Source organism: Danio aesculapii, chromosome 14 (assembly GCF_903798145.1).
Source record: "Danio aesculapii chromosome 14, fDanAes4.1, whole genome shotgun sequence".
Taxonomy (NCBI): domain Eukaryota; kingdom Metazoa; phylum Chordata; class Actinopteri; order Cypriniformes; family Danionidae; genus Danio; species Danio aesculapii.
The window spans coordinates 40,029,001-40,039,978 of NC_079448.1; positions in this window are offsets into that span (position 1 = coordinate 40,029,001).

The window sequence follows — 10,978 nt, forward strand, 5'->3', positions numbered from 1 at the left end:
TTGTTAACATTTAAAATTGGTTTCCTGATTAGTCCAGTTGTCCAAACACAAGATAATTTTGTATTTTTATCAGGGTCTCCGCTGGGTCCTAAAAAGTCTTAAATTGTCTTAATTTCAAAAACCTTAAAAGGTCTTAAAGGCCTTAAAATGTATTATATTCACTAAATTATGGTGTTGCAAGTTTTAAGTAATTTTAAACAAGTCTTAAATTTTCTTTGCCCATGTAAAGCTACTCAATCAGTACAACAAACAACTTAAAAAAAAAGTTTAACAAGTTTTATTTTTAAACTCTATTGACCAATTTAGTTTAATTGTCTTTCTTAAAATAACATTTTCTATAAATAAGTGTTTGAATTTTAATGGGGGAAATAAAAAATATTTTTTACTGGCAGTCATCAAGGGCAACCTCCCACTCTCCCTCGGGAAGCCAATACGGAAGTAACTAAAACTGCTATTCATCTACTCACCTTTGGTGGCTGGCTCCAGGAAATCCAGATGTTTTCTGACTGCAATGGTAAATTGGCCAATTATATATGAAATTATATATACTTGTATACCATATCTATAAATGTGTTTGTTTTATTTAAGATCATTTATCATTTATACTTTTCTTTAGAACTGTAATGCACTTCATAATATGACAGATTGATTAGCTGTGGGCTATAAAACAGTCATATGAAACGTTGTCATACAGTGTTTTGCCTGGATTTCATAAATATCCTTGCATTTACTAACACAGACTATATTTGAAAAATTTGGAAGTAATTTGCTATTTCTTCCTGTAGAAAAACGTCATACAAACAATGCTTAGTGGCTCAATGTAATACAACAATGAAGTATTGAAAAGAAAAGCCTAAGCACAATGCTAGCAGGCATTTGTAGCTCCGCTCACACTCCGCCTCTTTGCCCTTATTTGGTCACCCCCTGTGGGTGCGATGACATGCAAACAAGATGGCGACGATTGGCCACGCCAACTTGTTGCTTCATTTGCACTCTACAGAAACCTATGGGTGACATCACGAAAACTACATCCATATCTTTTTACAGTCTATGACCCTTATAGAAAAACAAATGTTAAGAGTTTTTTCTAAGTCTGAAATTTCATTTATAATGGTCTTAAAAAGATCTTAAAGTGTTAAATTTACTGTTACTTGGTGAAACATCCAGAAACTGTCTGTTTTATATTCATCTTTTATATTTATATGCTTTAATTGTAGTTTAAATCCATGTCTTGCTATCATAATAAAATAACTCAGTGACTTTTTTAATATGCATATTTATTAGTTTTTTAAATGAGGGTTTATTTATATTATTTCACTTTTATCCATCGTTTTATGCGATAACCTAAAAAGGAAAATAAACTAAACTAATAAAGAAACTAATGTAGCAAGCATAGAGCACATAATGGAAAACATGACTATAGTAGACTTCTGTGTAATCATTTAGTGCTCCATCTTTAATATTTCAGCTTTCAACTGAGAATGACCTGTTTTACTTGATAATTAGATTTCGAGTGATTACAAACATAAAACGATTAAGTTTGCCATCTAATATACCAAATGTAGGGTTAGTGTTTGGACTTAATGCCCTTAAGTTCTTTTTTTGTACTTCGTTTGAGGGCAAAGCATTTTTTTTTAAAGGTTGAGTAACTGTAAACTGTTTTCGAACCTTTTATTTGTCCTTCCGACATCCCTGCACTGCAATAGATGGGGATGTAAATGTGCCATGTTGCTCGCGTGTCCCCCTAAACACATACATTTCCTTTATTTTGTCACAGTAGAGGTAATGCAGAATGAAATTACATTACATTGACAGAAAAAAAAAAAAAAAAAAAAAATATATATATATATATATATATATATATATATATATATATATATATATATATATATATATATATGTATATATACAATAAAGATATTTAAAATGTAAACCAATTAAAATCACAAAAGTCAAGAAGAGTTTCATAAACATCGAGCAAACAGCCTTCTCCATTCTGCCTTTACATTGTTTTCTATTTGCCACAGACAGACATCGAAATGGAACAGTGTTTAGAACTTTAAAAGACATAGCGTGCTATGTGCTATGCACACTTCGGTGCTTCTCATCTTGTGTGTGACCCTCTCTGAGTATTTCAAATCTCTCCACGAGCAATCGTACTGGTGCAGATACATCTGTACCAGTTCTGCTACTCAAGTGCATACCTGTTGTTGACTTTGTGTTGTTGTGTTGGATGTTCTTCTGTCTGACCTTAGTAGATATGAGATACAAATCAATTGGGTGGAGTTCCAGAACACTCCCACCTATTCCATAATCGCCATGGACCAATGCCAGCTCAACGTTAGCTTTTTTTGAGCTGTTTTGAACTGCCCACACAAACTCAAATTGAGCATCATTTGGTCCAAATTTTGTTTGAAATACATCATTTCAGTTCATTGTTTGACTTCGCTTGAAGTATACTATGACCTTTATACACTAATGAGCCAAAGCTTTGACCACCTGACTAATATACTGTAAGTCTCCTGGGTGCTGCTTAAACAGTGCTGGGCTCACCAAGGCACGGACTCTACAAGACCCCTTAAGGTTTTCAATAGTATCTGACAGAAAGCTTTTAGTAGCAGATCTTTCAGGTCTTTTAGGTTAAGATATGAAACAGATTATAGCTTATTATAGCTTATTATAGCTTATGAGACAAATAGCTTATTATCTCTTCATCAACTCTTCATCAAAACATTCCTGAGCAATGTGTGCAGTGTGAACACTATTGTCATGAAAATGCTTAGCTGGTTTACAACATTGTTTAGGGACAGTAGGTAGAATCACTATCCCCCCGCTGGCTTGTCAATGTCCCAGTAGGCATTAGGTGCCATCATTTCGCCAGATAAATAGAGCATATGCACAAAGCTGTCCATGTGATGTAAAAGACAATAGGACTTATTGGAGCAAGGGATCTTCCACTGCTCCAATATTTGGTTCCAGTGCTCGCCAATCAATTGTAGTCACTGTGGACAATGACAGGTGTGATCACATGCACTCCAGTAGGCCTGCAACACATTTCCTTTTTTAACAATCATTAAAATGTGTGTCTGGCCTGTGTCATAGACCGCATGTTGGCTTTGAACAGACAGGATAGCCTTTGTTTCCTTCAACCATTGATTTTGTCCCTGTTGACCACTGTTGGTAAATTTACAAGATGGCTGATTAGTAGTAACTCAGCCTTGTTGTTTCATGGAAACACTAACCCACTCACCATGCCACCTGTACTTTCACACCTAGACATTTGTTTTGGAACTTGTTGCCCAGCTAGCGGTTTGTTTGGCATATGTGAATCCAGCAATCGTGCTCGGTTCCGCGTGTAATCAATCGGTCCAAGATCGCTTTAATGAGGTGGTCTCTGCTCGATTAAAACGAACTCTGGAGTGGATCTATTGTAGTGAGAAAGCAAAACGATCCAACGAACTAATAACCCAGGGTATATTACAGTGTTTTGGTTGTGTAATAGCCATATATATGGCTATATGAAAAAAGAATGATGAGTAGGGTGGGATATCATTTGTACTGGTGAAATGTGCATTTCATGTTGAATACGAAAGTAAAAGCATGTTGAAATATTACCGAGTGCTGTTTATCCTTTAGGAAAATTGACAGAAATTACCATCTGATAATTTTCTATATTTTAATCTTATAATATTTTGTATTAGGCCTATTGTTTTGTTAATTTGTGCATTGACACCTTGGAGAAAGATCAACATCTGCTTCATGGTCTGCAGTCTCGGTTCATCTGTTATTTCTCTATATAATTTGAGCCTATAATGCATAATTGTAGCCAACGTTTTGTTTTGTTTGTTTGTTTGTTTGTTTGTTTGTTTGTTTGTTTGTTTGTTTTTTAATAGATTGATTGATTCAGTAAATATATTTTTACAAAACTTGACAACTGAAATGAGGCTATGTATGAGAAAGTCTTACCTCTCTGACTTATTTTCGGTGACTATGTCTGTGGGTGTCAAAATTAAAGTGCACCTTTTCAGTTATGTCTTACTGCTTATCATGGAATAAAATAACGAAGTATGACAGCTGAAAATAATCCATGGTACGCTAAAAAAATAAACCCTTAAACTCTGACCAATGTGAAGACATTTTACTCACACGTGACTTGTTTTAGATATTGCCATGTGCCATGTGACATTGCCATGTGAAAGCGATCCGCACCAAAGACACAAATATAAACATTGTACCAATTTTAATCCTTATTTTGGAACAAAACAATGGATCTACAGGTGTGAAAGCACCCTATGACCCACTCACCTTGCCATAGCAAACTCTGACCCACTCACATTGACATTGTCATAATCTAATGTTGGTCAGATCTTGATTATGGTTGTTTCTTACCACACAATCTATTCAGACCTTATGTAACCTTTTTAGAAAATTATCAGCAATATTTGCTTCACCTGTTGTGTGAGTTAATGTTTTTGATCCTTGATGCATGTTTGGCTAACAATTGTTTATATGTGTACTCTGTAGCCAATTTCTTAACTATTGTAAACTATAGACATTAGCTCAATGAAAGAATTGCAACACTATGTCATCATTTCGATACAAAGCATAAGAATATATGCTTCTCTTTCCAGCTCCCCATATAGCACGTGGTGAAAGACTGCTGCCAATTTTTTTTTCATCTTCTGTAGACCCTTAAAAAAGAACGTTTTGGCATTTGAACGTAACCCCCCCACCCTTGTACTTTTCATTCAGCGTGTTCATTAGTCTTCTCTGCTCATTATTTCCTCACGTACCTCTCTATACACTGGACCCCGAGCATACATGGCAAGCTGAGGCGCTGTGTCTGGCCTGACAGTTTGGTTTGACTGGCTTTTGACGGCCGGTTCATTTAGTCTCCTCTGAGCAGTGGGCGAGACAGAGGAACCTGGCCATTTTGCTTGCTTGTCAAATCTGCCAATGTGAAGACAGTTTAAATGAGGCAAACCTGGGCAATGTGCCGACTGCAGGACACAGAGAGAGAGCGAGAGAGAGAGAGAGAGAGAGAGAGGGAAAAGGGGGTTTCAGGAGAGAGAGAGTGAAGAAAAGTAAAGATCCCCCTTCATCCTCTAAGCAAATCATTCTCGGCTTCTGAGGTGACCAATTGCCTGTTGTGTTGTGAGATAAGAGTTCTCGGGTTTTTAGAGGACTTTTAACATGTCAAAGCTTGCTTTGTGTGCACAAGGGTTAAGGCTGAGCAAACACTGTGCAAATTACATTTCAGTCCAGTGCTCGGTTTTCATACACAAGATCAGTCAATGTGGAATAAATTATACAAGGTTCAAAGGGGACCACATCGCAAATTTGCTATTTAATTATTTAAATAAACATGGAAATAACAATTCCATTTTTTAAATATACAGTGAAGTCAGAATTATTCCTGTTTATTTTTTCCCCAATTTCTGTTTAACGGAGAGAAGATTTTTTCAACACATTTCTAAACATAATAGTTTTAATATCTCATTTCTGTTAACTGATTTATTTTATCTTTTCCATGATGACAGTAAATACTATTTGACTTAATATTTTTTAGATACTACTATACAAAAAAGTATAAATACTACTATACTTAAAGTGACAATAAAGGGTTAACTGGGATAATTAAGTTAACTAGGCAGGTTAGGAGAATTAGGCAAGTTATTAAATGACGATGGTTTGTTCTGTAGACTAGCGAAAAAATAACTTAAAGGGGCTAATAATTTTGACCTTAATGGCTTTTAAAAAATTTAAAAAAACTGCTTTTATGCTAGCCGAAATAAAACAAATAAGACTTTCTCCAGAAGAAAAAAATATTATCAGACATACTGTGAAAATGTCCTTGCTCTGTTAAACAGCGTTTGGGAAATCTTTAAAAAATGAAAAGAAAATGAAAGTGGGGCTAATAATTCTGACTTCTACTGTAATTTATTTTAAAACAGGCGCATGCCGATTAGATAAATCATGCTGGGAATTTTACCATGCCTAAATCTCACCAAGTTTTAGGATATTTAAATTGTTTAAAAGTGACTGAAGACATTTCTAAAAATGCAAGGAAATAAATAGATATATTTTAAAAATATGTTTTATCTTAGAAAATAAGTCTCAGTCACAGTTCATGCAAAATGAACGTATCTGAAGGACGATATCTGAAGGCTCAAGTGACTATTTAAATAATAATAATGTAAAAATAAGTAAATAAATAAATGTGCACTTTACAAACCTGGGCATTACTGCCCTCTGGGCCACAAGCGACCCACTGGACTTCTTTGAACGGCCCGCGTGAAGTATTTATTTAATTTTAATTTATCCGCAAACAGGGCCTTGCAATGTGCAGGTCTGATATTGCGAGTCAACAAAAGGGAACTTTCACATATAGCATATTTTGCGCACTCACTTTTGTTATTTCAAATGGAGATATGCATGTTCAGTGCGCAAATAGGAAGGGATACACATGCGGTTTGTCACGCTTGCGTTTCCAGGTGCCGCGAGTTGAAAAAATGTTAACTTTTTAGAGTGGCATGAACGAACCACGAGTCACGAGACCAGAACCAGCCAGGAAGCTTCACACTTTGTATGGCATTACACAGTAATAAAGGTAGACTAATTACCACAGATTAACAATTTAACTAATCCAGAGACAGATCCTTTCTCAGTGAGGATCATTACATCACATATCCACCTCACATTTAACCTGACTTCAATGCACTTCAGCCCAGCACAGGCTAGAATTCTCTCACTAAACATAAAAATATAAGTGAATGAATGACCAAATGAAAATAACTAAGCAACAACAACCTTGTGGCATTTATATGGAGTTGATATTGTGATGCTGATCTTTTAAAATACTTGTTGTGTAAAATTGATTTTTTGAAAAAAAATAATTACTTTAGAGTGTTTATGAATATTTATTGAATAGTTTTACAGAATTTTTTTTAATTTTTTTGGGGGAAAACAAATTAACTGTATTGGTCTGACCCTCTAAAACCGCCCCAGATTCATATGGCTAAATGTCTAATGTTGCCCACCCTTGCTTTACATTGTTGTGTATATCACATGAGTTCAACCTTAGTGAACATAAAATACTTCTGTCATAAATCTGCAAACAAATTATAGATATATTAAAACAGTAAAATATTGTAAATAACATTGTCATGTAGACTGTCACATGATCTACTGTTAGTGAATAATGAGTAATGTTCATTCATTGCTTATACAGATGCATTTTCTTGTGTCACTTTGTTCTACACTGTAGACTTTACAGTGTGTTGAAAGGCCATAGAATAAAAGCTGTGATTTTTGTGTGTAAAGGGATCAACTTTTAAGATTTTACTAAACTGTCAAGCCCTTTTCAAAAGTTTCAGCACAACTATTTTCTGCTTATTCAGGTGTTGCATGCATGCAGTCCCACACGCCGCCTTTACACAATGTGGCTAATTGTGTAGATGGGAACACTGTCACTCAAAGAATTGCTTTGTTCTCTAAGAGACAAAAAGTGTTTTGATTGTTTAACAATCCTGTCTATGACAGATGTTGACTCTTGCTGCTTAACCGGTCTGTTAAAGCCTCTTGAAACAAAACCCGTAAATGCAACTTTTCATTAAGGTCACCCTTGTCATACACAAAATACTGTAAATCTAGTGCCAATCAAATGACACAACAGGTTAGTATTTATTTACTTTTTTGGCAAACACAATTTACATGCCATCACAGTTTGCAAGTTCTGTTGCCAGCATAGTTTAACAATTTATTCAATTCATAGTTGCAATGAGCATTTACAAAAAGCACCAGGAAACTGTGTGGTTGGCCCTACAGCTCTCAAACTGTTGTTAGAAGTATAATTCTTACACTCTCTAATAATGCTGGGTTGTCATAACTCAATATTGTGTGAAATATGGACAAACATTGGGTTATTGTTTTTCAATTAAATGAAGTTTCTCCATATCAGACCCAGTGTTGGACTCCATATCAGACCCATCCGCTGCATAAAACATATGCAGGAATAGTTAGCAGTTTATTCCGGTGTGATGACCTCTGATAAGAGACTAAGTCGAAGGAAAATGAATGAATGAATATCCCTTCACTCTCTTTAAATTTTTAGTTTTTAGTCATGTGACCTGTGCAGTGTCCTGACGGGCAAACAATTGGGCCATAATGGTAGCTACTGGGATCTTAATAGAAACACAGCTCAATCTGGTCATGTTTCCATCTCTTTCTAGCAACAAATATTTGGATCACATGTCAACAAAACAGATATGATCACAAACTGTACATTGTGGGCTCTTGCGATTCATATACTTTCAGAGCTTAAATTTGACTCCACACCTCAGCGATTTTGGTCATTTATTAGAGCGTTATCGCACATATGTATGCTTTCATATTTGAGGTCAACTTCTTTTGCTTAGATTAATATTTACTGATAGCCAAAATCTATTGTTCACTTCTGCTAATTTTACTTTTTACATTAGTTAGTAACACTATATCTTACTGCACAACAATCATTCAGCTTTTTGGCTAAAAAATAGAAATCAGCTTGTGACTTGGCGGTTAGCGTAAGAAAGTGATGTTTTGCCCACCAGGGGGGCATTACCCTAATGATACCTTATGAACAGTTAAATATTCCCCTACTGTGCAATAAATATGTGCAATACTTTCTCATACGCACTTGTACACAGCACCTTATATCAATATACAATGCAATACTTTCTACATTCACACTTGTACACAGCACCTTATAACCTGTATATTTATAACAATCTGTACATACAACTCAACATCCAGGTTTCTTCACTAACCGCATCTGTTTAATGTTCATCATTTTTTATTATTATTATTTTATTTTTTCAGATTTATTTTGTGTTGTCACTTTATGTACACTGGAAGCTTCTGTAGCCAAAACAAATTCCTTGTGTGTGTGAAGCACACTTGGCAATAAAACTGATTCTGATTCTGATATGATATCACATGAAAACTATCAATAGTTATGACTGACTATTTAGTTATTTCAACAATGCAACATACTTCATTGCTTTAGCAAATACACTGAATGTGACTACTGTCTCTCATGTTGTCTACAACGTTAAAATGTTCCAAATAGTCATATTGTTCCAAATAACTGTTACAGATTTGTTGCTATAATAATTTTGTCTTTGCCTTGACACGGTGTTGACACAGCATCAAACAGCCAGTTACAACATTGTTCGGGAAAACGCACCCCAGGATGTGACTGCCAGCATTGAAATTCAGCTCCTCCTGCCCTCTTCTTCCTTTAACATCCATTAGTCGCCCCAGGGGAGTCTGACCTTCTCGTGTGGGTCAGGTAACCAGAGGGCCACAGAGATAGAGGAGGGATCACCTGGCTGGCTGTGTGCTCCAGCGGGCAGGTGTACAGCAGAGGTCTGAGGATACCTAAGCTTAATCTAATCTCTCATCTCCTAATGAGTCATCCAGTCTGCTCTCATAGTGTGGGGCCTTTTGTGAAGCCGGGCCTAATTACCTCTCGCCCGGTTAGCAGCGAACAAGAGTCTGCGCTTCTGAAGGAACCCGATCAGGGAGAAAATACCCGCCTCTCAGTTTAGCCGCTCAGGAATCCCGTTTCCCTGGTGCCGCTCTCCGTCCGTCCCCGATAGCGGAGCATAGAGGAGTCTATTGTTCCCGCAAAGGCAAGATAGACGTGTTTGATCCAATAATGTGGTAAATCGAGAAAAAGGACACCACATTCCCGCCACTGGACCTATTCTTTCTTAAACTAAGCTACCTTTACAAGTTTCAAAAGATTAAGAGTGAGACCCTCAGAAAATAAATAGCTGGAAATCATCCACTATCACATTCATTGGTCTGAAAGACGTCTTTATTGACTGAAGGCGGTTTTTACCTGCAGATGTAAAATGTGTTGTTTGCACTGGATATTATTAGAAAAGATGTGTGCAAATTGTTGCGTTGTGCGAGTGCTTGCTTCCTGTTGATCTTGGAGTTAAAGTGTTAGATGGAATTATTCTACATGACTTTTTTTTTTCAGAATAATTAAGACAAGTTCGTCCTATAGGGGACCATTGTGTAACATTAGTGTTGTGTTTGAAACTGTATGTAAACAAGACAAAAATGTATTTGTGTGTGTGTTTTCTGTCCATCTGAGCATGTTTCTATACACACAAGTGGATTTAGCATTTTATTGACTTTTATTGTCGGAACTAAACACATTTGTTGTAGTCTAAAAAAAATAAAAAGTAATGCATCAAGTTTTGTTAGGAACTTCCTACTTACAGGTATTATACAACTATAATATTCCATACATATAAATATTGAGTAATTTATACTATTCAACACAATTGAGCTATGGTTTTTAGCTTTCTTGTTAGAGCAACCAAGTCCCATGCAAAGAATTGCAAGTTCCATCCCAGCTCAGTCTTGGATGGTTGCAGTAGGACCGGTGAGTTACACATGGGTGCTCGTCTGGGATGGGAGTGAGGTTTAGAGGGGTGAGTGTAATGGAGGCCAGCTAGTGAAGTGCTATGCAGAGTAAACCTCATTCCTCTGATCTCAAAAAGTGATCTAGCGACAGACGCTGGAGGCCATGGTCTTTTGCCTTCCTGTTAGAGCAACCGACTCCCATGCAAAGAATCATCAGTTCGATCCCAGTTCAGACTGGGTTGGACGGAGTAGGACACATGGGAGGCTCGTCCGGGATGGGAGTAAGATTTAGGGGGGTGAGTGTAACGGAGGCCAGCTAGTGAAGTGCTACAGTATGCAGGTAAACCTCACTCCTCTGACCTCAAAAGGTGCTATAGCGATAGATGCTAGAGGTCATGGTCTTTAGCTTTCTTGTTAGAGCAACCAACTTCCATGCAAAGAATCACCGGTTCCATCCCAGCTCAGAGTTACACATGGGGGCTCGCCCGGGATTGGAGTGATGTTTAGGGAAGTGCATGTAATGAAGGCCAGCTAGTGAAGTAAAAATTGTGAAATA